The following is a 25040-nucleotide window of genomic DNA, read 5'->3' as shown; positions in this document are numbered from 1 at the left end:
AGAGTAATTTTGAACATTTTTTCCTATGACTATATATATCTTTGATTTTCTCTTTTGAAAACTACATCTTTTGACTATCAATTGAAGAATAACTCTTAGTTTTATAAATTTGACTCAGATCTTTAAATATTTAAGAAATGAGGCCTTTGCCAGAAAAACTTGTTGTAAAAATGTTTGATATTACTTCATTGTCTATGGTAACTTTTAGCAAGATGTAATTTCCCCAATTAATCTCTTTTAATTAGGTCCCCTTTTGCTTTGTCTGAGTTCATGATTGCTACCCCTTTCTTTTTTGTTTCAGTACAACAAATTATGTTCCTGCCTTTAATTTTAACTTCCTGTGTTTGTTTCTGTTTCAAATGTCTGTCTTGTAAAGGGCGTATTGGTAGACTGTGGTTTCTAATCCATTCTGCTATCTGCTTCTATTTTATGTCTTGATTGCTAAATCTGATAACCTTTTCTCAGTTTTCATCTTTAACTTTCATGATTTTGACACTGTTTCCACCACATCTTCTTCAATATCCTTTTTGTGTAAGATTTTTGGACACTGCACTTTCTGCCCTCTCCTCCTATCTGGTTGATTTCTCAGTCTCCTTTAATGAATTATCATCTATGTCAACTCTTTAAACATGGATTTACTAAGGCTTTATTCTATTCCCCTTCCTTTTTTCCCTCTTCAGACTCTCTTTGTAATCTCATCAGTTACCATTAGCTTAATTAGCACTTTTTTCTTGTTAAAGACTTCAAGATCAATATAACCAACCTTTATCTCTCCTCCCAGATTCAGTTTCTCATCACTACCTGCTTGTCGAACATCTCCAAGTGAATAGGAGGGTATGTAAGGCCAGATTCATGATTTCATCATTAAAAGAATAAACTCTCTTTATGAATACAGATTAATACCTCTAATGTCTTGGCAAATTGCCCATAATTACTAAAATATTAATTAACTTTTCCAGATTCACATGATTAATATATACAGAGATTAGAGTTTGAACCCCTCTTCTTGGCTCCGAATTCAGCTCTTGGTCTACCTCAGCATGGTTGATTCTAAAATGTAAACTATATATGAATCATAGATTATTTCCTTACACTTCTGTCCCTAGTACCTAGCATTGCAACTGGCACATACCAGGTGCCAAATAAATATGTGTTGCATGATTGATTGATGTGTCTTAGTTTTAAAAAATAAAGCATTTAATACATATGCCTCATTATGACCTATGAAAATTCAATGGCCACTTCAAATCTGGACACCTCTAACAACTTCTAAGTTTATCTCTGACTATAATTTTTCCACTCCAATCCATCCTACATTCATATGTGTTATGGTCTTTCTAAACATCTATTTCTATAGAATAAGTATTGTGATGCAATTAAAAAAACCCCTGTATTTGGAGTCACAGTATCTGGGATCAAATTCCGTCTTTGCCATTTACTATCTTGTGATATTGGGCAAGTCAATTGACCTATCCAAGCTCCAGTTTACTCATCTTTAAAATGAAGATGTTTTACTTAATGATCTATGTAGTCTGATCTTTCCTATGATTAAGAAGCATCTTATTATCAGTTGATCCTATCTTAAAATTATCTATCTAGAATCAAGGTTTTACATATCAACTATCCCAAATTTTGTGTCCCAAGTTCATATTCTGTTAGCCTAAGATATAGACCCCAAAGTGGGGTGAAATGTGTCCCATAGTTTATGCAAAAAATAAACATATATATATATATATATATATATACATGAATTCATGAGTATAAGATTGTGTTACAACCAACTTGGAAGAGTAGACTTTTTTTAGTAATCTATTTTTATTTTATTTTAAAATTTTATTTATTTTCAGCTTTTGATATTCATTTCCACAAAATTTTGAATTTCAAATTTTCTCTCCATTTTCCCCCTCCCCCAAACCAGGAAAGTTTGTATTCTTATTACCCTTTACTCCCATATGCCCTCTCTTCTATCCCTCCCTCCGCCTTTATCTTCTTCCTTTCTATTTTCCTGTAGGGCAAGATAGATTTCTATACCCCATTGCCTATGTATCTTATTTCCTAGTTACATGTAAAACAATTTTCAACATTCATTTTTAAAGCTTTGAGTTCCACATTCTCATCTTTCCTCCGTCCCCACCAACCTTTATTGAGAAGGCCAGCAATTCAATATAGGTTATAGATGTGGACTCATGCAAAACACTTCCATGAAAGTCATGTAGTGAAAGACTAAATAAATATTCCTCTATTCTGTCCAGCCCTCCATTTATTTTATTTACTCCTTTGACCTGTCCATTTACCAAGTATGTGCTTCTATTACTCCTCCTGATCTGTCATCCTTTTTATTACCCCCCTCTCTTATCCCCTTCCCCACTGCTTTCTTGTAGAGTAAGATAAACTTTCATACCCAGTTGATTATGTATGTTATTCCCTCCTGAAGTCAAATCTGATATAAGGAAAGCTCACTTATTTCCTCTCCCCTTCCCCTTCTTACCCTCCATGGTAAAAACTCCTTCTTGTCTCTTTTTATGGGATGATTTACTACATTCTATCTCTCCCTTTCTATTTCTCCTAGTACATTCCTCCAAATGAACTTAATTTTCTTTTCAACATATTGTTCCTTCATATTCAGCACATACTGTGTTCTCTCTCTCTGTCTCTCTCTGTCTCTCTCTCTCTCGATATACACACACACACACACACACACACACACATACATATATATTTATAGGTAGATAGATAGATATACAAACATATATATACACATATACATACACATACATGCATACATATATATTCCCTCCAACTATCCTGATACTCAGAAAGGTCTCATGAGTTACATTTTCATTTTTCCATGTAGGAGTATAAACAGTTCAACTTGAATAAGTACCTTGTGATTTCTCTTTCCTGTTTACCCTTTCATGCTTCTCTTGATTCTTGTATTTGAAAGTCAAATTTTCTATTCAGTTCTGGCCTTCTCAACAAGAATGTTTGAAAGTCCTCTATTTCACTGAAGTTCCATTTCCCCCCTGAAGTATTATACTCAGTTTTGCTGAGTAGGTGATCCTTGGTTTTAATCCTATCTCCTTTGACCTCTGGAATATCATATTCCAACCCCTCTAATCCCTTAGTGTAGAAGCTGTTAAATCTTGTGTTATTCTGATTGTGTTTCCACATTAATTGAATTGTTTCTTTCTGGCTACTTGTAATATTTTCTCCTTGACCTTACCATATTCCTATGAGTTTTTCTTTTGGGATCTCTTGCAGGAGGTGATTGGCCAATTCTTTCCATTTCTATTTTGCCCTCTAGTTCTAGAATATCAGGGCAGTTTTCCTAAATAGTCTTTTGAAAGATGATGTCTAGACTCTTTTACTGATGATGACTTTCATTCAGGTAGTCAAATAATTTTTAAATTATCTCTCCTAGATCCATTTTCCAGGTCAGTTGTTTTTCCAAAGGGATAATTCACATTGTCTTTTATTTTTTTCATTCTTTTGGTTTTGTTTTGTAATTTCTTGATTTCTCATAAAGTTGCTAGCTTCCATTTCTTCCATTCTAATTTTTAAAGAATTATTTTCTTCAGTGAGCTTTTAGACCTCTTTTTCAGTTTAGCCCATTCTGGTTTTTAAGGCATTCTTCTCCTCATCAGTTTTTTGGATCTCTTTTGCCATATGGATTAGTCTAATTTTAAAAGTGTTATTTTCTTCAGAATTTTTCATGTTTTCCTTTAGTCAGTCATTGACACATTTTTCATGATTTTCTTGCATCACTCTCATTTCTTTTCCCAATTTTTCTGCTACTTCTCTTACTTCATTTTCAAAATCTTTTTTTGAACTCTTCCATGACATGAAACCAATTAATACTTTTCTTGAAGGTTTTGGATGCAGGAGCTTTGACTTTGTTGTCTTCCCCTGGTTGTATGTTTTGATCCTCATTGTACTGCATGTACACAGACATCCAGGAGTCCATGTTCAGTGCAGGTGGGGAACAGTTCAGGAATAACCCCTTCTTCTCACTGGTGGGGAATTTTGACAGCCCTTCCTCCCAACCTCTCCTAAATGAGAACTGGAAGCCTAATCCCTAAAACCCCTCAGTCCCAAGCTCCCAGGTTCCAGGGACCACTGGACAAAGTACCAGAGGCTCAGGAACCATTTAGGTGCACCCAACAGTCTCCAACCCTTTTGGGATCAATGCTCCTAGCCTGGGATCAGGGATGTTTAATACCCTGAAATGCTTGGTCTTCTACAGAAAATTTCAGAGAATTTCCAGCTAATGCAAAACATGCTCTGTGATCCACACATGTGAAGCATGATGAAGACACTTGCCTAGGACCCTGACTTTGCTGCTCAGATGATGATCAATGTCCCAATGTTTGTGGGGAAACCCCCAGCTATAGGAGCAGCCCATGCTTCAGCTTCCTGTCTTTCTACAACAGATGCAGAACCCAGACTTGTTGTCCATTCTCACTGCCATCCAGGCTATGCAGATCCTGCTACAGATTCAACAGGGGCTGAAGAACGTTTTGTAGACCAAGGCCCCAGAGCTGGTGCCCAGACTTGAAAACTTTGGGGCAACCTGGATCCCACCTCCTCCTTCAGGAAGTAGCAGTGACCCAGAACTCCCCCTTCATTACTTCCTTCTCCATGCCAGCAAGTGCCCCTTCAGGAGGAGGCACCACCAACCCCTAGCAGCAGCTGGTGTAACAAATAATTCAGCTTTTGGCTGGAGGAGGAAATTCCCAAGTGCAAACACCAGAGATTTGATTTCAGTAATAGCTGGAGTAGCTCAATGCCATGGGGATCATCAACTAAGGCTAACTTGAAAGCCCTGATTGCTAAGGATGGGGATATTAATGCAGCCATTGAGAGACTGCTGGGCTCTCAGCTCTCCTAATCCCTGAGTCCATCCCCTCCACTCCACCCCACCCATCCCCCATATGTGTCCAAGTAAATATTGACCTCCCCTGCATCCTTTACTTCCTTTAACAGTCCCCCAACCTCTCCAAATATATAATCTCATCTCCTATGACTCTTCCCCTGCCACCCCCTCACCAATCTTCAAGCCTCTTCAGACAGTAAGGGGAAAGGCATTTGGGACATGGCAGACTAATCTCATACCTCTGTCTTGAGTCTCTTGGTTCTAATTGTACATCTCTCCTACCTTCTGCCCCATCTGTCCTTTGGCAAAAGAAATTTAAGCAATTTTGACTTTTTGGAGGGGTTTCCCAGCTCTATCCCTTACTGACCTCCATATTCTTCATAAACTTATCATTAGTGGAACTGAGTCAAGAGATGAATTGATTGATTGGCTTAATCTATCCAAAGATATTTGTCTGCCTCTCCTAACTGATAATGGAATCGTTATTGTGTCTAATTCTGGCCATGCTCCAATTTTCTTATTGGAGCACTCCCAGCATACTTCCCACCTGTCCCATCTCCAAACTTAACCCTCCTCCTTTATGAAGGATTGTGAGTTTTGCTTCTAAACAGTCTTCTGTTTGGCAAGTAGAGAAGGCAGTTACTCTGTTTAAGACATTCCCTTTTCCTTTCCCCCAGTATATACTCCTATTCTGGAACATTATTTATGTTCACAGCTCTTTTATGGGCTCTTCTGTGAGAGAGGAAAGGAGAAATTGTTTCCCTATTGGGGAGAGAGATGGATCACTCAGGATATAGAAACAAGGTGGAATGATGCTGCTGGATAGGGTTCTTGACATCAGTGCTGCACACATGGAGTAGGGTACAATGAAGCTTCATGGAGAAGACAGCGGATGGCCTAGTTGTTGGAGCAGGTCAGAATGGGTAAAGCATCAGAAGCTAGAAAAAGTCAGCAACCCTATGGGCAAATAATGGTTTGCTAGACTGGGGTGGAGAGTGAATACAGGAGAAGGAATTTATAAATCCTAATTTGGGATTTGGATTAGAAGGAAGAGAAGATAGATAATTCTCAATACCCACAATGATCCCTGTTGACTACATAACCCCCAAGCACAGCATGTTAATACCCTTCTCTTTCACCTTTCCCCCACAATTCCCCCTCAACACAGACACAAACACATTCTCTATGTGCTCAAGACCACCAGGGGCTTGTTCAGTTCTGAAGAGACCAGTGCCTTTGGCCATCCCCTAGAAATTAACCCCAGAAGGGCTGGGATTTTTTCTCCTTGCACTTCAGGGATGTCTCAAGGGGGAGGATCCAATATTCTAGTTTCAGAATTATTTCTACTAAAGAGAAATGGGAGTTTGCCATTCTGGGGGGGCAGGATGGGAGTATCTGGTATGCAGAAGTCTTGATGACAAACAAGGATGAACATATCCCTTTGAAAAGGGGTAGGGATATCACCCAACCATTCCCTCCCCCTTCACACACACACACACACACACACACACACACACACACACATACATACACACACACTTATGCATACACATGTACATAATTTCCCCAACCTCTGTATACTGGTAATTGCTTTAAGATTATTAGATAGAAGAGGAATGGGGGCCCTCAGCCTCTGCATCCTGAGCCTATGCCTTTCTTACCTCTGTGTTCATTCCCTCCTCTAATTTATTCCTTTTGTTTTCTATGCCAGAAAACCCTATTTGAAAGAGGAAGTGGTGATGAAGCAACTTTTTTTAGCTGGGGTTGGAGACCAAGAGAGTAGAGAACAGACATCTCTTCCCTACCCTGTTCCCCAATTCCATGTAAATAAATGGTATAATTTTTGTCATAGAAAAAAAGTAACAGTCCTTGCCATCAAGGAATTCAGAAGCTAATAAAAAAGACCACAAATAAAGAAATAGGCACAAACAAACTACATACATGATTAATAGGAAATAATTAACAGAAGAAAGGTGTTAGAATTAATAGGGATTAAAGACTCCCTGTAGAAAGTAGGATTTTAATTGGAATTTGTAAGAAGTCAGGGAAGTCCAGAGGCAGAGATGAAAAAGGAAAACATTCCAGGCATGGATAACAGCCAGAAAATATAGCCAGAGCTGCAGTATGGAGAGTCTTGTTTATGGAATGCAAGGAGATGAGTGTCACTGGATCAAAAAAGTATATGGATGAATATAAGATATTAAAAAAAACTGGAATGGTGTTTTAATGGTCATTTAAATGAGGTGATCTTTCTCATTCATTAATAGGCCTATGTGTCCTGCCTGGGTCACATGGAAGTCTGAGTCATATGGCGCCTATGGTGGGAAGAGCTTGCTGAATGGATGGAGCAGGAAGAGTAAAAGCTACAGCAGAGCTGAGAAGAAATTTGGTGAGAGAGCAGTTAGAGCTAGGAAGGATATAGGCAAGCAGGCAGCTGGCTATCATGAGTGAAAGAGCTTGTTTGTGATTTTGTTTAAGGGCATCTGCTTGTGATTTGTTTAAGGGAGCTGGTTTGTGGGAAGCCTAGCAGGGGAAAGGTTTGGGGATGGTACTGTCCTCTGCATTATTACTGTGTATAAATTTTTGTTACTATGACGGATTTGGCTTTCTGGTGTCTGAATAAATGTTTTGGTTCTGTCTTCCACATGGAGAGTCTGTTGTATTTCTCAATTCAGAATTTCACTGGGATATTCATGGCCACCGTAGGCACTGTGAATATCGTATTGGCACTACAGGTATTTGTGTGTACGAAGGGAGGGTGTTAATGAAAGTCTTAAAACACCAGACTGAGAATTTTGTATTTGAATCTGGGCACAAAAGAGACCCATTCTAGATTACTGAGTATGAGGGTGACATGGTCAGACCTCTGTTCTAGGAAAAATACTACTTTGTCAGATCAGTACCATTGACAAGATGGATAAGGTGGACAAGAGTGAAGAGTAAAATGCTTTACTAAACAGAGTATTTTACTTTATACCTGAAGTAATGAGGAGTTAATAGAGAGATTTGATAGAAAGTCAACAAGAATTCCTAGGAAAACTAAAGAAAGACATTTTACGAGACCAAAGAATCATTTTAAAAAATCAAAGAACAATAGAGGAAAAATAGGAATAAGAAGTAAGAGCAATGCAAGAAAAGCATAAAAAGATAATTAATAGCTTGATGAAAGAGGAACAAAACCTCACTAAATAAAATAACTCCTTCAAAATTAGAATTGATCAGGTGAAAACTGATGACTCCATGATATAAAGAAACAACAAAATAACATAATAAAAATGTAGAAAGTGTGAATTATTCAACAAAAAAATATAATTAAGCTTAAAAAATAGACTGAGGAAAGGCAATCTAAGAATTATTGGACTGCCTGAAACCCAAGATAAAAAAAAGTCTAGACATCATATTTTAAAATAGTATAAAGGAAAACTGCCCAGATATCAGAACCAGAAGAAAAAGTAGAAATTGAAGGATTTCAACAATCATGCCCTGAACGAGATCCCAAAACTAAAACACCCAAAAATGTTATTAGGAAAATTCCAGAATTTTCATGTCCAGGAGAAAATTCTGCAAGCATTCAGAAAAAATAATTCAAATTCTTTGGTGTCACAATCAGAATAACACAAGATTCCATAACTTTCACTATGAAAGAATACAAGTCTTAGAATATGATATTCTAGAAGGCAAAGAATTTAGGATTAAAATAATCTGCCTATTAAAATTAAATATAATTATTCAGGGGAAAATGGAATTTAATGAAATAGAGAAGTTTCAAGTATTCTTGATGAAATAACCAGAGCAGAAGTGATATGCAAAAGCAAGACTCAAGGAGAAGCATCAAAAAGGTAAAAATGAATGGCACATCATGAGGGACAAAATAAGAAAAAAAATTATATTCATTTGGGAAGATGAAGCATTGAATGCCAAGATCATCATTATTACAACAGTTACAAGGAGTCCACACAGAGGGCATGGACAGAATTTAATTATGTTACGATGATCTAAAAAAGATTCACATTTTTACCTTCCCTTTCCACTTTCCTGTATGGTAATATAGATATCTCTATACCCAACTGAGTGTTCATGTCATTTCTTTTTTCTTCAAATTCCAATGAGAATAAGGTTCAAGCATTTCCAACCACCACCCCCATTTTCCCATTCACTTGAAAACTTTGTTTTTACCTCTTTTATATGAGATAATTTGCCCCATATGCTTTCCCTTTCTTCCAGTGCATTCCTATTTCTCACCCCTTAATTTTAATTTTTAAGATATTATTTCTTCATATTCAACTCACACATCTGTCCTCTGTCTGTATGAATACTCCTTCTAACTGCCTTAATAATGAGAAAGGTCTTATGACTTACAAATATGAACTTTGAATGTAGGAATGTAAACAGTTTAAACTCATTAAGTCCCTTATGATTTCCCTTTCCTATTTACCTTTTTGTGCTTTTCGTGAGTCACATTTTCTATTAAGCTCTTGTCTTTTCATCAGGAATGCTTGAAAATCCTCTATTTCATTGAATATATTTTTTACCCTGAAGGATTTTACTCAGTTTTGCTGGATACTTGATGCTTGGTTGCAATCTTAGCTCTTACCATCTGGAATCATATTCAAAGCCCTCTAATTTTTTTTTTTTTTTTTTTTTTATGTAGAAGCTGCTACAACTTATGTTATCCTGACTGTGGCTCCATGATACTTGAAATGTTTCTTTCTGCCTGGTAAGAATATTCTTTCCTTGACTTGAGAGGTCTGGAATTTGGCCATAATATTTTTTGGAGTTTTCATTTGGGAAGTTCTTTCAGGAGATGATCGAGGAATTCTTTGAATTTATATTTCTTCCCATTTGATTCTAGAATATCAGAGAAGTCTTCCTTGATAATTTCTTAAAAGATGATGTCTAGGCTCTTTTTTTAGATCATGTCTTTCAGTAAGTCCAATAATATTTAAATTAGCTCTCCTACATCGATTTTCCAGGTCAGTTGTTTTGTCCCCAATGAGATATTTCACATTGTCTTCTATTCATCCATTCTTTTGGCTTCCTTTTAATGTTTCTTGACATCTTCTGAAATCATTAGCTTTTACTTGGTCAATTCTATTTTTTTCTTTATTATTAATTCATTTTAAATATAAATACACAATAAGAAAAGAAAAAGAAATACATCATAAATGTAAATATTGAAACATGCAAAATAAAGAGAAAAAAAGAATTGCCATGTGCACAGCAAAATTTAAGAGAGGATTCAAAACACACAGGAATAAATTTCCATTTCAGGAAAGCCAATGTAATAAATACTACACATTGTGTTCCGAACTGTCCATCTTTTCTTTACTTTGTTGTAAGTTTTCTTTTGTTCTCTTCTATCCACTTTTAACTTCGTTCTTTTTTTTACCCTTCCTCTTCATTCCACCAAGGAAAGTTCAATTAAGTGCAGATACACACACATATATACATACATATACACACATGTATACATATATGCACACAAAGATATTTACATGCATATTCACATAGATACATGTACTTGCATACATTTGCTTAGATATCTATAATGATACTCATATAAAGACATACATTCATATGCATCTATGCAATAGTGTATTATATTTATTAGTCCTCTCTTTCTCTGAAAGTAGATAATTTCTTCCTTCATAAGTCTGAGTCCACATTTTTCGAAGTTCACCAACTCATCATTTTGTCTACCACAGCAATATTTCTGTCTTATATTGTCTAGTCATTTTAAATAGTCTAAAACAAGGGTGTAAATGTGAGACTTTGAGGCCACATGTGACCCTCTAGGTCCTCAAGTGTGGGCATTTGATTGAACTCAAGGTTCACTGAACAAATTCCCTTAATAAACAGATTTGTTCTGTAATACTTAGATTCAATCAAAAGGATGCATGCACCCAAGAGACTTGAAGGTCATATGTGATCTCGAGGCTTCAATTTCTACACCCCTGATCTATAGCAATACTGAATAATATGAGTGACATGTAGTATAGTATCCCTATTTCTCTCTTATTAAATCTATGTTACCTTTAACTTTGAGATCGTAACTACTATTCCTGCTTTTTTCCCTAATAAATTCTTCTCCTGATCTTTATTTTGTGTTTATGCATATCTCCTATTTCCTATCCCTCCTGACTGCTCTACTTTACTTCAAATTGCTACCTTAACCTCCTATTACTTAACCTACACCCTGTCCAAGGATCCCTCCTTTATCTCTCTATTCCCATTAATCTAAACATCATTCAATTTTCCCCCACTTCGTTATATTCCCTCCCCCTTCCCTCTGGAAATCCTTCTCTTATTCTGTCTCCTCCTCCCTATCCCCTTAATCTTTTATGTCTTAAGGAAGACTTTATATACTTCTACCCTCTTAACTCCTTCCAGATGAAAGTAGGATTTAAGAACTACCAGTCTCCTCTCCCATCCAATTCCTCTGTATCAGTTCTTCCTCTTGGAACTTATTTGTAAAAACAATCACTTTTTTTTACCTGTTCCTAAATGGTTTCACTTTTTAAAATCATATCATACTCAAGTCTACCTCAATCTTTCTTATGAAGTACTTAATTACTAATAACAATCTTAGACATATGCTTTAAGTTTCCTTGTATAAAAGATAAGTAGTCTGTACTTACTGAGGCCTTTGTAATAAGTCTTTGGTATGTACATTTAACTTGGATTTAATATGCCTAACTTTTAGTAAATTCAGGATTTTGTTTAAAAAATCCTGAAAGTCTGAAAATTTATTAAACATCCATTTTGTTTTATTCAGGAATGTGCTTAACTTTGTTGGGTGTATTGTCTGCTGGTAGCCCAGATCTTTTGATCTTTGATATATAGTGTTCTAAGACCACAGGTCTTTTAGTGTCACTGCTGCTAGGTCTTGTGTAATTCTAATTGCGGCGCCACCATGCTTTATTTTTTTTTTCTTGTTCGTTGTAATGTTTTATCCTTGGGCTAGGGATTTTGGAATTTTACTCATATTCTTGTAGGTTTTCCTTATAGACACACATCTTCATATATACAAATACACACACCCCAGTGCAACTGACCTTTCCTGTTGACCTTCTAAATTGTTTTTTACCTGAAAAATAGATTTATCCCATCTGTTTATGGGTTGTGTTACTCCAGAATTTGTTTTAGGCCATTATTTAAAAGCGTTCAGAGGAGTATCTGGGAGAACTCAGGTGAGTCCCTGGCTTTTTCTCTCTATCTTGACTCTACCAGCACCACCCTCATGGACAAATTTAAAATAAAATACTAGCAAGGACATTACAGAAATCTATCACAAAGATCACACACTAAGACCAGATTAGATTTGTGCCTGAACAGCAAAGTCACATCTAGGTCTGTGCCCCAAAGTAATCAAAGACAAAGAGATGGATCTTTATGTACAATATTTAAAGTAGCTTGTTTTGAGGTGGCAAAGAATTAGAAATTTAGGGGAAATCTGTTAATTGGGGAATGTAGAAACAAGTTGTGGTGTATGATTGTAGTAGAATACTATTATGCTATAAGAAATGATGAGCAGGATGCTTTCCGAAAAACCTGGGAAAATTTACCTAAACTGCTGAAAAAGGAAATGATCAGAAGCAAGAGACCTTTCAAAATGTAATAGCAATGTTGTATAATGATCAACTGTGAATGACTTGAAAATTCTCAGCAATACAATGTTCTAAGTCTATTCCAAAGAACTTGTGAAAAATGCTTTCCACCTTTAAAGAAGGAATTGATGGAGTCTGAATAAGGATTGAAGAGTATTTTTATTACTTTCTTTATTAACTTTGCTGGTGTGTTTTTGTTCTCTGAATTTTCTTTTGCAACATGACTAACAGGGAAAATTTTTGCATGACTAGCACATGTATAATCTATATTAAACAGTTTGCCAACTCTAGGAAGGTAGAGAAGGGAGGAGAGAGATAATATTTCCCTTATAATTTGAAAAAAAAATTGTAAATTAAATGAGAAAAAAATATTTATGCTTTGAATGTAGAACTGGTTCAATATCAGGAAAACTAATAAAATGTAACACATCAATAATATAATCAATAAAAAATCATATGATTATATAAATAGATGCATAACATTTTAAAACAAAGCACAACACCTTTTCTTGTTTAAAAAAATTAGAAAGCATAGGAATAAATGGAACTCTTATCAAAATAAGTAGCATATGTCTAAAACCAAAAGTAAGAATTTTCTATCAGGGCTATAAACTAGAAGGCCTTTTAATTAGATCGGGGGTGAGTTGAGGGTCTATTATCACTGTTATTTTCAATATTGTACTAGAAATTCTATCCACAGTACTAAGACAAGAAAAGGAAAATGAAGGTATAATTAAGTTATGACAAAACAAAGCATCACTTTTGTGAATAATATAATGGTACACTTAGAGAATTCTATGGACTCAAATAAAAAAAACCATTGAAACAATTAGCAATGTTAGCAAACTTGCAGGTTATAAAATAAAGCCACATAAGTCATCAGCATTTCCACATATTAACAAAATGCACATGTGACTTTCTAAGTCTTTGGATGTGGCCTTTTAACTGAGTCCAGATTTTACAGAACAAATAATTTTATTAAGGAGATTTGTTCTGTGAAGTTTGGATTCAGTTAAAGGGCCATACTTTAGTACTTATATAGAGGGCCACACGTAGCCTTGGGGCCTCAGATTTCGCACCCCTGATTTACACATAAAAAGAGATATGCTAAGCAAATTAGGAGAGCATGGCAAATTTTACCTTTCATATTTATGAATAACAGAAGAGGTAATGACCAAACAAGAGAGAGAAAGGAGCATAGAAAGAAAAATAGACAATTTTGTTTACATGAAATTCATGTTGTTTTTTTTTTCACAAACAAAATCAATGCAGTCAAAATTAGAAAGAAAGTAGGAAACTAGGGAGAAACTTACAGCAAGTTTCACTGATAAAGGCTTCGTTTTGCAAATGTATAAATGGAGTCAAATTTATAAAAATATGAACCATTCCTCAATTGAGAAATAGTCAATGATATGAACAGGCAGTTTTCAAAAGAAGAAATTAGAGCTATCAATAGACTCAGTATTGAAAAGGGAATTAATAATTCTTTCATTACCTATGTTGAAGGATTTGTCTGAGGAATCTATTTTGTAAAAATCTTTGTAAAAAGATTTGTAAAATCTAGTATGATAGAACAGCAGTCACTTTACACAACTTCCTTTCCATTCATAATTTCCTTGATGATGTGGTGAAGATTCTTCATTCTAAGAAATCTAATTGGCTCCATCTTCTTTAACACAATTTCCTGACGTATACTCAATAAAAATTCTAAGTCATGAACTTTTGACTTCTTGGACTTTATGAGTATCTAAGAGCATTTGAGTCATGATATTCTGCAGACTTACTGATCAGATGATGGGTTTCCTTGAGAAAGCAAAAGAGGCTGATTCTACCAAAGCTGAAAATAAATAGTACTATATTTTTTTTGTATAATTTTACTCTGTTTGGGTAAAGTCCGTGTCCACTGTTTCAAATGTTCAATGACAAATGAATGCCTCATTTCCATCCCCAGGTTGAACCTGAATTAAGAGAGTGCTGACTTTATAGCCCAACCTACAACAGGTTGTTTGTACAACCTTTAATACACTAATGGTAACCAGCTCTTCCTTCTTCCACTTTTGAGTTTTTAGACTTTTCTTATGGAAAAGGAATTAAAATATATCAGACACACTATTCTCTTCAATTACTTATTATCTTTCATTTACCAAGCCCAATGACATTTTCTCAATCCTTACTCTCCTTGACAACTCTGTAGCCTTTGACATAATTGATCATTCTCTCCTCCTTGATACTCTTTTCAGGACACCACTCTCCTGATTTTCCTCCTCCTATATGATCACTCCTCCTCTGTCTCTTTTTTCTGCATGTTCTTCCAGATCATGCCCTCTAACCATAGGTGTTGCTCAGGGCTCTGTCCAGGTCCTTCTCCTTTCCTCTATAAACTTGTGTCATCTTATTAGCTTCCATGTATTTAACTACCATCTCTAAGCTTATGATACTCAGATCTGACTTTCCTTCCGTAATCTCTACTAATCTCCAGTCTGTCTCAATTTTTCTACTACAGCCTTTCGGATATCTCAAACTAGATGTATAGTAGACAACTTAAACTTGATATGTCCATCAACTCATCTTTCCTTTTAAACCCTCCCTTCTCTTCTACCTTCCCTATTACTATAGAGAGCAACAACATGCTCCAAGTCCCTTAGGCTCAGAATAGAGGAGTAATCTTGGATACCTTGGTCTCAACCCTTACCTATATCCAAGCTGTTGCCACAGGCTGTGGATTTTATCTTTGTGTCATCACTCTAATGTTGGCCCTCATTAGCTCATGTCTTTCTTAAGTCTCTCTCCACTCCAATCTATCCTCCATTTAACTACTAACATGAGTTTTCTAAAAATGACAATCCATTCATGCATTCCACCTACTCAATAAATTCTATTGGCTTCCTATAACCTCCAGGAACAAATGCAAAATGTCCTGTTTGGTCAGGCCTGCACAGTATGCATCCTGTGGGCCACTTTTGGCCTGAGTGGCCCACAAAAGATGTAGAGGATGTGAAAGTAAGCTGTAACGAGTACTTTGTCCATGTCCCACTTAATCAGTCTTCCACTAGTCATTGTTGTGTCCACCATGTAACTTGGCAGGTGGATTGCCACTGTGTACTCTCTCTTGTTTGTCACATGATCTGTAGCAACCATCCCATCAATCTGTCTCTGAGATGAGTGAGAGTCATGTCTTTTCACTGCATTTTTGGTTATTACTGGCATTGATTAAGGTCAAAGTAAGTGCAGCCACTTGCCAATGTAGTTGATATCCACTATGTGATGAGCAGAAAAATGTAAGGGTTTCTTCCTCTCTCTCACTGCATGATCTCCCTCCAAGTTACATGAGTGTCTGATACTCTCTCCAAGGTCAGACACTCAATTTGGTATTTCTTTGTATGTGAGCAGTTACTGTGGAGATGTCTTCATTCTAATTTTAAAGTTTTGGGGGTGATTTTGTAAAATGGGTGATAAAAAGGCAATGGAAAATCAAGTCAGAACATAGAGTGTTTAATCCAGACTGGACAAATAGATGTATTTTTACTTACATGAGAGACAAAATATTGGTCTTTTTTTATCAAGAAGTAATAGCCATTCAGAAGGAATGCAATCTCCATTGCCATTTTGAATTAAAATATCCTTACTTAACCAAATTGGACACCAATGAAAGACAAGTTAAAGTGTTCATATTGTTGAAAAATATCAATGGGGAATCATTGCTTTTCAAGAAAATAAACTCAGAAAATGAGGCAGCTACAAAATCTAGTTTTCAGATTTCTAAAAATATCTCTTTCAAACATGATTCCAGAATATAATAAGCTAACAAAAAGTGTAATATGTCCCATTAACTAAATGTATGCAGTAAGAAAACCTGAAAATAAAATGTGATTTATCTTCAAAATACTTTAATCATTAATTATACCCTTATTGGAAAGAGAACTGCTAGAAAACTCTTTGTGACCTGAAGAAGTTTGGTCTATTTTAATTTTGATCCCTACCTACTACCAATTTCTGCAGGTCTGTGTTTGGCATCCAAAGCCCTGCATAAAGTAGCTCCTTTCTACCTTTCCAACCTTCTTACACCTTAGTCTCTAATGTATATTCCTTAATCCAATGACACTGGCTCTTGGTTTTTCCAGAAACAAGATATTCTATGTCTCAGCTCAGGGCATTTTCTCTTTCTCCATTCCTGAAAGACTCTCTACTCTGCTCTGACTATTCCTCTCTAGTTTCCTTTGAGTGCCAATTAAAATCCTATTTTCTCTATGAAGTTTCCCCAACTCCTCTTAATTCTAGTGCCTTCTGTCTGTTAATGATTTCATTCTTTATGCTGTGTGTAGTTTGCTTTGCATATAGTTGTTTGTATATAACTTCCCCAATTAGATTGTAAATTATTGAAGGTAGAGTCTCTCTTTTCCTTCTTTTCATATTCTGAGAACTTAGAACAGTACCTGACACATATTGGGCACGTAATCGATATTGATTGGCTGATTGATAGAACAAAAATAAGACTTCACTATGGACTTTCAGGGTTTTTTTCAATTCTTTGCCATATTTCCCCCTTAGCTATTTAAAATATGATAAAGAGATATGGAAGTTTCAAGATCAAAGATATTTTGTTTCTTAGGTGCCAGGTAAGGATGCACTTCTTGCAATATCACCAACTAATCCATCACAGAATACTGAGACTTGTAGAAGAATAGTAGTAGAATGTGATTTATGGAACAAAGAGGATAAATAGTCCTTGCATTATAGAACTTTATTATCTATTTGAGATAAGACAAATGGTTATGTGGTGAAAATAGATGGTTGTTGAATAATTGCAGTATTACCCCAAAAAAGATATAATGGTGGGGAAAATACAGTCTAAACTTAGTATCTATGTGACCTTCATCAAATCACTTACTTTCTCCAGATCCTATTCCTAAACTGTAAAATGAAGGAGTTGGAACATTTGACCTCCAAAGACCTTTCCAATTCAACATTCATGTGGAAATTATTTAGCACCAACATTAATTTTGATATGGTTCCATTTTGTGACCACATATATATGCTTCTGCTAACTCTAGATTGACATATGACCTTGACCAAATGAAATCTTGGCACCTTCACTTCATTTCCCTACCTTTAGTTAGTTTTCTGTAATTTGAGCATCTAATTTTGTGCCATACATCTAGAAGACTAGGTTTTTATTAACCTTATTTGTTTTTCTTCATTTTAATTGATCCTGAGTATATGTATGTGTTTACACACACACACACATATGTATTTACTTTCTCACTCATTAAAATGTAAAGTCTTTATTCATAGGGATTGTTTCCTTCTTTTTACTTATATCTACAACATCCAGAACATAGTAGATACCTAATAAATATTATGTACTGAAAGAGCACACTGCAATGATTGTGGGCATTACAAATGCTATTGGTACATAGATTTCAAACATTTCAAGGATCATTCAAGTTCACAATGAAACATCATCGGTCACAATGAAGGTCAAAGAAAAGTGCTGGCAAAAAAGAAAATGATAATGCTCAAACCAAGCTATTATTGCTAAACTAATACTCAGAAAACAAGCAAAGAGCTTCAGAGAGACCTGAGAGTTAGACATATTGTTATAAATTCCTTTATACTATGATGCAAGACTTCTTGAAGCTTCAAGTATAGTATGAAGACCAGTTTGAAACAAAAAAACTGTTAACCCTTATGATGAAGAAAAAATGCTTGTCATGAGTAAAACAATACAGAGACAAGTGCTGAGGACAAGAAAAAATACTTTTGGTATTTTTTTTCATTTTGGTTTTCTTTACCATTGGAACTTATTTTTCATAGCAAAACCATTGTTAGAAGAAGTCCAGGTGACCTTATCTGATATGTGTAATTTCATCAGATGAATAATATCCAGCCCAAAAAATACGAGAGAATTTGTTTTTTAACTTTTTCTATAAACTTTCAAGACTGGAAACCTTGTCATCATTGAGGAAATGATAAGCTCCGATGAATATCTTGATAGACTGACAAACAAAATTGCCGTAAATTACTAAAATTCCCAACTAAAGATGAAAATTAGAAGGTTTAATATATGTCTATAAATGTAATTATTTTACTTTGTCCCAATTAATTTGCACTCAACTGTAAGTCAATGATTACATGAACCATATTGGAACACCTTTGATACAACACCTCAGTGCTGCTCTGGTGATAAATATTATTTATTAATGTTTTTTGAAGGTAGTTTTAAGTGGCTAAATATTGTTTAACTTAAAATATAAGGTGTGTATAATGCTGAGACCATCCTAGGAAGCCAGAGATCTGTGCAAAGTCTAATTAATCTCTATAAATATCTTGTTTTGGTCAGATCTTGACTTCACCCAAAATGCTTAAGATCAAGTTTCATTTAATGTTTATACTTGCCTGCTAGTGTACTTCTCAAGCAACATCTGGAAAATACCTTTTTTGGAAAATGCTTACATATAAGCAAGATTCAGGAAGGAGTCATATCTTTTATTCTGTCTCGATCCTCTGTCAAATGACTTACTTAAATCATTTCTAAAAAACCTTTCTAGGTTTGGGGTTTTGTTCTTACCCTACAACACTCCCTAAGTGCAGTGCACTTGATGTAGAGACGCTGTCCTTCCTCTAGTAAGTTTGCATGATAAAGTTAGCAACATATACTCCATAGATATCATGGAAAGAAAAAATAGCTCTTTAACAGTGACTGACCATATTAAGAAGATCTTTATTTAAGAGGTTTCTTGTAGTACAACTCGTTCCTGATGAACCATGAAAAAGTTGCCATGGGACCCACTTAATGCTTGAAAATTACTTCTACTATTATTATTTTCCCATTCCACGCTGAACAGCAATAGTTTTTACCACCAAAATAACCCATGCAACTTTTGTTTTTAGACTGTGACCTCTGAGCTCCAGCACATGTGTTGTTGGTTGTCCTTCATTCTTGAAGAGGATCATAATATCAGGATGGTGATGCCATAACTTGCAAGTAAATTGGACTTAAGTGATGGGGAGCTATGCAAAGTCACCAGCCTCACTTTCTCATCCATAGCCGCTTGGGTCCATTGGCAAGTTATAAACCAGGACTACTGGAAATGGCCCATTTCAGCAGACTATAAATTCCCTGAAGGAAGGGATGCAATCTTTCCCAAACACAATGCTCATTTTCAAGCAGAATGTTTTTCACAATGTAGATAAATGTTCAATGAACTGAAATGAATCTTGAAATCTCAGTTTGGCCTCTCCATTCTGTTTAGTATCCTTATTTTGTAGTTAGTCATTTGCTTTAATGTATGTTTAGTTAACTATTTATGTTGCAAAAACTACATTCTGAAGAAATTCAGGCTACAAATTCTATTAAGGCAAGCAAATTCAAAATACGCTGTATAGTTACAGAGTTCAGATTTAAATATTTTTTTTTATTTTTTTTCTTTAGATTCATCCTGCTTCACTTCCAGGACAATTTGATGCCATCTGTCAGGATTTTGAGAAAAAAAAAAGTTTCTTTTCTGGATGATTTTCACTACCTTTTCTATATCTCTGCTTCCTTCCCTCAAGCCTACTTCAGTAGGCTTTTCTTGAACCCATTTCTTGAACAGATTTATCCTAGAATCCAAATTCATAAGCTTCCATTCAATGTTATTTTAATATTTCCCTCAGTTTCTCAACTTCTTTATTGTTTTAGTTGTTTTTGTCTGTTCCAAAAGTGTCATCTCCATGTTCTCTCTTCCACTTCCATTTTTATTTTCTCAATATATAGCTTATTACATCACTTAGAATTCTCATAACCTATGTTTATATGACACATACACGAAATAGTTTTAATAAACAGTCAAAATATGTTCAGCTACCATACACTGAAGAAAGGTACTATTCATCTAATGCTTCACATTTCATTCTACCCCTAATGCAATTTCTTTGAAGACTTCTGTGTCTACAGAGTAACTTGTACTGCCAGCTCTAGTGTATTCAAATTTCCATAGTTGTATTAGGCTCCAATGTACTGACCATTGTTGTTGACCTGAATCTGAACCAGAAATAAAGTCTTTTCTTGCCAGCATACACTCCTATGATATTAAGCTACTTTGTTCATTAAGTTTTAAAACAAAACAAAAACTGAAAAGTCTTTGGAGAAAATTTTTAGAACTTTATATGTTTTAGAATGTATGATTCCCTTAAAATGTAATGAGTTATGCCACTAAATCCTCTGAAAGACTGAAAATTTGCACCCATTGCTTCAAGGCAATCTAGACAATAATGAATGCTTAAAGTATTTGCTCCCAGTCCTCACACTGATGTTTCTTCTAATTTAGATGGTAACCTCAATAGAATCACTTAATTTTATCCACTTTACCATTTATCCTTTGGGGACTGAGATTCTAAAAATTTTTATGTATTATTATTGTTATTCCTGAGGAAAGGAAATAAATAACAGAGAAACAAAACCATAAATGCCACATTTCTCACAGTCTTCCAGTCTTTTAACTTTTTAGTTCTTTGAAAGGTAGAGTTTAGTTTGGGGACTATTCCAAGTTCCAGAGGTCTCCCTAACTATGCTAATGCCTCTTTGCCTCAAGCATCATAAGTATCAAAAGTATCCCTGCTGCTTAAGTACATTGTAGTCTTCATTAAAGATTGAGGGATCTATTTACTGAGTAATGAGTACCCATGTGAGCTACACAGCTTTTATGAAAATCACTCAGAATTACCTGGTTGCTCCTTGTGTGCCATTTTGAAAATCTGAGCCAATTTGAATTTGATTTTTAAAGGCTGAAAACTGTACATTGTTAAAGTAGGTAATGGCAAAGTATTTTCACATTTAAATTGCTCCTAGAGCATGTTTATGTGAATGTAATTCCAATAAATTATGTTGGAAGATGTTTTCCTACTCAACTTGTAATTAATATGGTAATGAAAATCAAAGAGTGAAAGCAACTGCTTCTACGCTCATCTATGCCAGGCCTAGAGGCCTGTGTGGGCTACCCGAGTCTTCTTACCTCACCTCCGAGGTCTTCGGTTGGCCAAAACCGGATGCTCATATGAGAGAAAGGACGTTCCAGAGTCAAACAAGGGTTGAGCTTTATTTCAGGGTCTAGTTACAAGTGCAGGGTGGTCTTCCTTAGGAGGAAGAGGGGGAGATTTCCTAAGGAGGCTAAGATCTTAGGGGATTGGAAGTAGAAGTACAAGCGGGGAGAGAGGGGGAGGGGAGAGAGGAAAGAAGAAAAGCGGAGCCTATTGTCCTCTTGGCTCCTCACGTGCTAAGAGAGCTTTCAGGCTTCCTCAATCCTACTTAACCTTCAGTCGCATAGTTTGCATCTGAATACCGTGCTGTTAGATAACTAGGTGTGCCCAGATCCCGGACAATCTCGAGGGCGGGGAGATCTCTCTCCCATCACGTTTCTCACGGGAAGAGGCGGAATTACTCGAGATAGCTCGGTTCACCTCGATCCCCTGCCGTTTCCTGGGGGGGTCTCGTGAGAGCTCTAAGATTTAGAAGCTCCCACCTTTACCCGCCTGAGACTGTCCACACGGAATTGAGCTTCCAATCCCAACACATCTAAAGTTTTCTTTTTGCTTCTACAACATATAGAGATACTCTTCTGAGACTCACCTTTTCCTATCACCCTTTCATTTAAAAGATAGAAGAGAACAGCTGCAAGGTTTTCAGACTTTATAAGAAATGAAATCACTTGGAAATAAGTGATATTACTTTTAATCAACATGATGTAAACCTAAAGAAAGATAACTCTTTAGTTGTAATTAAAGAGTTAGACAGATTCTATAATAATGCTCTCTGGTACCCACCCAATCATTTAGGTAAATGTCTCCTGCAGAGCTACTAAAGTACTACCTACTTACTTCTAAGGTTTTAAAGTCTTGGTCAGATTTAAATCTACTCATATTAATGTTCTTCACTCTTTTATATGTGTTTTCTTAAACTAGGCTAAATAAAAGACATGTAATGCCAAAGTAAAATGCATTTAGTTCAACAGCATATTAAAATAAGAGACGATAAACACTCTTCCTCATCTCATATACTTTTCTTCAGATTATCACAATACAAATGTGGGAGAAGACACATAGGAATGACATATGACAAGGGAAAATTTGTGAAGGGTCATGTATGTAGGAAATACATACCTCCAATACTTCAGAACAACTACTATCTGCTACTTTTTTTCTGGGCATCTATACTAAACTGCTACTTCTTTATGCTGCCATCTTCTGGCCTTCATCTATCGCAAATACTTTCTTTCTCTCTCTCTCTCTCTCTCTCTCTCTCTCTCTCTCTCTCTCTCTCTCTCTCTCTCTCTCTCTATATATATATATATATATATATATATATATATATATATATATATATATATATATATATATATATATATACATGAATATATACGTATACGTATGTGTGTACAAACAAATATTTTTTCTTCACAGAGAGAAAGATCATTGGCTTTTAGACCTAGAAGATATCTTCAGTTCTTTTTTGATGTAAATCCTTGTCATCTACACTCAGCAAGCTAAGTAGAATCACCCTTAAACCTTTCATATCAGCATTTTGAATTGTGTTTTTCTCCCTGATACTTCTTTTACTTGGTATCTTTTAATTAATTTAAGTGCAAAAATTAATTTTATCTCCCTTCCAAATTCATGTCCATATCAATTGTGGTCCACACCAGTGACACGAATTAAATCCAGAAGACTGAAAGGAACTAGAGTCTTTTGTCTTACCTTTCTGACAGAAAAAACAGCACTGTCCTTCTGTTACCAGGAATAAAGAAAAAATAAAGATTCTATGTATAGAATCAATAGCTAGAAGAGAAATTCAGGATCACCGACTCTAACACATTCATTTTACACATGAGAAAACTGTAAAGAAGTATCCATTTTCTCTGTAATAAACTATAAATACTCCTGTTTAACTTTTATAACCGACTGTCTTCTGGTCTCAGTTTCCCATTCTAGATTTACTGCATTCTACTCTCCTTCATCTACTCTGTATTCCAACAAAACTGGTTTATCTGCTGATTTCTGTGACATTCCATTTCCACTCTCGGTGCTTTTACAGAGGAAGCCTAGAATGTGCTCACTCATTGTCTTTACTTTTTAGAATCCCTACTTTTGTTCAAAATCCCTATCATGTCAACCCTACAGGAAAACTATCCCGATCTTTCCTATTTCTAATGTTCTTCCACAAAAAATTTACTTTCTATTCCTTGTATATATTTTCTATTGCCAAAAGTCGATACTATTGACAAAAGTATGGTAATATTGGTTTTCTGCAGTAGAATGTAAACTCACTAAAGGACCTCCTTTTTTCATCACATATGCTTAGCACTGAACAAACTGTCTGGCACATAGTAGATGCTTAAAAAATGCTGTTCAATGCTATTGTTATCTCTCCTTCTGATTTTAAGTGCATATTCTACAGTGTCTTAACTTTATATTCCCCATCATACTTAATAAACTTACTGCAGAATTTTAGAACTTGTCCACCTTGTCACTTTATAAATGGGGAAACTGAAGCCTAAGAAATTTCATTGATTTTCCCAACATCATAAGTGAGGTAGTGGCAGAACATGTATTGTAAACCTGATATCCCAACTCTTAGGCTAGAATGAATTTGTTTAAATCAAATAATTCTTTCTTTTACTAACCATTCTGTTTCTGTAAGGGATTACTTTGGTATCTATCATGTTTTATAGCTAAAGACTAAAGAAAGCTTTTTATGAATGACATATTGCTAAATAATAATTTTTAAAAATCACAGATAAGAAATACACTCTCCTTGAAGTGACACCTGCCTGTGAGTGCTGGTTATGTACCTGTCCAGAATGGCAGAATGAATAAGAAAACAAAATCCCCAAATATGTTGCTCAGAGTTAATGTGGGTGTGGTGCCAACCTACCAACAATTTTAAGTCTTTATCTATGGCTGGTTCATTCATTCTACCCATATCTATAATTCCAGGTTAAGGTGGTTCCACAAAGAGGTGGCCATAAGGTTACAGTTCACTGTCAGGGTCCTCAGGGTAATTCTGGTATGAAAGAGATATACATATACTATGAACAAATGCAATGCTGAGTTGTCACTGGTGTGCTTCCTACTTAAACAAAAGAGTCAAGTTGAAACCAATAACTCGATCATGAAACATTTACTAAGCAAGAAAGCAAAAACAAGAATAATCATAACAGTCTATTCAAAATTCAAAACTCTTCCCCACCAATGCATCCATCAACTATCAGAGAAGTGAGTCAGCACAAGTTTCAGAGGCCAAGTTGGAAGGCACATGAATTAGGAAATCCACATATTCAGATCATCTCATAATTCTGGCTTTGATGTCTATTATTTCCTTAGGGAAACAATCTCTACTACACATTACCTGCTAGAGGAAGCCAGTCCTCTTCTGGACCTCTCTACTTCTTGGCTGACTTCCACTTTCAGGCGGATAAGCAGTTTCAAGTCCTTTTAGTGAAAGTCTGCAGTAAAAGTTCATGAGTCTGCAGAGTTATGCAAGTCAGATTCCTTAACTGTATTCTGAGTCAGCATTATTAGCTCCT

The 25040-nt window shown here is 35.5% G+C and overlaps 1 pseudogene; it reads left to right on the top strand.

Moving 5' to 3' along the window:
* Positions 1–3929: 3929 nt before the first annotated feature.
* LOC140531324 (ubiquilin-4 pseudogene) lies at positions 3930–4888 on the top strand (annotated as a pseudogene).
* Positions 4889–25040: the final 20152 nt, after the last annotated feature.

Source organism: Notamacropus eugenii, chromosome 3 (genome assembly GCF_028372415.1).
Source record: "Notamacropus eugenii isolate mMacEug1 chromosome 3, mMacEug1.pri_v2, whole genome shotgun sequence".
In the NCBI taxonomy this organism is placed as follows: Eukaryota; Metazoa; Chordata; class Mammalia; order Diprotodontia; family Macropodidae; genus Notamacropus; species Notamacropus eugenii.
Note: the sequence above shows the minus strand (reverse complement) of the source record. Positions and strands in the feature narration are given on the sequence as shown.